The 2881-nt window shown below is 39.6% G+C and overlaps 1 pseudogene; it reads left to right on the top strand.

The window, feature by feature from the left end:
* Positions 1-963: 963 nt before the first annotated feature.
* Positions 964-1071, top strand: LOC116975688 (annotated as a pseudogene).
* The last annotated feature ends 1810 nt before the right edge of the window (positions 1072-2881 follow it).

Raw genomic sequence — 2881 nt, 5'->3', positions numbered from 1 at the left:
TGATGCCTTTTCTAAGTCACAAAGTACATAGAGTGCATTATTGGTCCTTTCCTGATAGAAATACAGGAATACTTATGTTGTGACTGAAGGATTTAGCAGTCCAAAGCTTTACTGACGAATTCCATTCCCATCTGGGAAGTCACACGGGAATGTCTGTCTATGTTTCAGGGGGAACAACAGTACAGCTGTGAGTAAAGCCAACTGGGAAAGATCTACAAACCAGGTTAGAAGCCAGCATAGACCATATGTTTTCTATCTACTGCAGGGGCAAACATTAGCTGACACCATAGCTGTCACTTGCCACCGGGGATTGTAAATCCCTGAATGTACTAAACTAATCAATTTATGCATCTGGTTACATCCAACCGGGATTGACGCGGGCCTGTGTAAACCCGAAACCTCCTAGCAAAATCTTTTTATTTGGAGGTAACCTATCTAGAAGGTCAAGAAGTTGGACAATGAAGCCAAACTGGAGCTCATCTAAACGTCCAAACATCATCCTCAAAGGTATCGCCCCTGAAGTGTATACACCCACAACACACGGCCTCGGGGATCCAGAAGAAAACAGTAAAACCAGAAGGAAGCAAGGAGGTTGGTGCGAGAAGACATCGAATAAATAACTTTTTGACACTCATATCTTAAACAGTATCCGGGGATACACAATAGAATTTTACAACACATAATCTTCTAGTCCAGCTGATATATCGAGAGAGGAATTTGGAGGAGAACACCAAATGGATATTGGGCTATAGTATTTGCTGATGTTTCTGCACGATATGGAACACCAGATGCCGATCTACTCGTATCCAGACATAATCACCAATGACCAAATATGTCATATGGGATACAGACACTGGACATCAGCAACAGATGGGGTTTTAGCTGCATTGCAAGGGAATAATTATTATCTACGCATTCCCTTCCTAACAAAATAGGATATGGCACTTGACGCATCAATCATAGATCAGATCTCGGCTTTTTGGCTAAGATCAAGTATAATATCTGTTCTTATCAGTTTAAATGTCTGATATGTCCCTTATCTAGGGACCATATATTATAAAATAAATAAATAAAAAGATGTAACGATATATTCGTTTTAAGAACAGAAACCTTTTCTATTGTTAAGTATATTCGTTTTAAGAACGGAAATGGCAAGCATTGATTCAAATGATGCTTACAATTTCAGTACCCATAACAGGTGACCACGGACGTTATTTTTATCTAATTGGATGGCTCAGCTCTAGCAGTATAGAGCACTACCTAATGTGTTTACATTAGCACCTAGGTTATTTACAAAATATGACAACCAGCCACACAATGGTAATGGCTTCTTTGGATGGCATACTAATTGTGTGGAAACTTAGGACGGGCTGAACAAACGGTAACAGCCACTTAACAATTATTTGGAAACTAGGATCATTATCCATCCAATTAAATCAAAATTAAAGCCTTCAAACTAAAGGGATTATTTGGGGTTCACCATTAACTCAGTTCCTCATGTCAGTAACTTTGCCAACAGAGGTTACAACCTTAATATTGGCACGAATTGGTTGCCGCTGCTCTCTCTTCACACTGTGTTTTTGATTTTCTGTTTTTGGATTGAATTCTGTTTTTAATTTGTGTCATTGTGATGTCTTTAATTACTTGTTTTACTCCGATTATATGTTTCTATTCCGATCTACTATGTAAGGTGTCCTTGAGATTTTGTATGAAAGGCGCCCATTAAATATAAAATTTATTATTATTATTATTATTAATAGAGGCATACAGCAAAATCATTGACATATAACCATATAACCATATAACAATTACAGCACGGAAACAGGCCATCTCGACCCCTCTAGTCCGTGCCGAACACATAATCTCCCCTAGTCCCATATACCTGCGCTCAGACCATAACCCTCCATTCCTTTCCCATCCATATAACTATCCAATTTATTTTTAAATGATAAAAACGAACCTGCCTCCACCACCTTCACTGGAAGCTCATTCCACACAGCTACCACTCTCTGAGTAAAGAAGTTCCCCCTCATGTTACCCCTAAACTTCAGTCCCTTAATTCTCAAGTCATGTCCCCTTGTTTGAATCTTCCCTACTCTCAGTGGGAAAAGCTTTTCCACGTCAACTCTGTGGTGACATGAGGATAAACCATCCATCAGACTGGTAGCAAGAATATTGGCAACATATGGTTTTCAGCCACATAATTCAGACCCTTACATTATAAAGATTTACAGAGGGCCAAAATATGAGCTCTTAAAATTAATGGTGATCATTTCGATAGAATGATGAAGCCATACAGAAGCCATATTGGAACTAAATGGTGGAAAGATAACATTGGGCATTGCTCCAATCCTATCATTGTCAGCAACCAGTCTATGGTCCTACATATGGATACTATGCACTAGGATGGTGTGTTACCAATTCCATCTCCAGCTGTGGAGGAAGATGGAATACACAGCAAGCATCATTATTACTAACACTGGGCATAACTACCTGGAAATGTTGGGTGTTTTTTCATGGCCTAAAGTATTGTTGCTCTGGAATATATTAAACAGGTTATTAGATTATAAATTAACAACACTACTGTGGTAGCACATATCAACCACATGGGTGAAAGGGAATCTACATCATGTAACAATCTGGCCAACACAATTTGGCAACCTCATCAGGGGGGGGGGGGGTACTAAGGGAAATACTACGAGACTCTGCGTCTGGTGTTTTAATAGTACCCGACTGACCTACCCAACCATGGTTCTAGGTGGTAATGGGAATGAGATTAGAACCATGCAGCACCATCCAAAACAGACGGCCAGAGCAATGGACATGATCACAGCGGGCCACAGACAATCAACCTAAAGACAATGTCTAAAATACATAAACT

Source organism: Amblyraja radiata, chromosome 7 (assembly GCF_010909765.2).
Source record: "Amblyraja radiata isolate CabotCenter1 chromosome 7, sAmbRad1.1.pri, whole genome shotgun sequence".
NCBI lineage: Eukaryota > Metazoa > Chordata > Chondrichthyes > Rajiformes > Rajidae > Amblyraja > Amblyraja radiata.
This window is presented reverse-complemented; position numbering and strand designations above follow the sequence as displayed.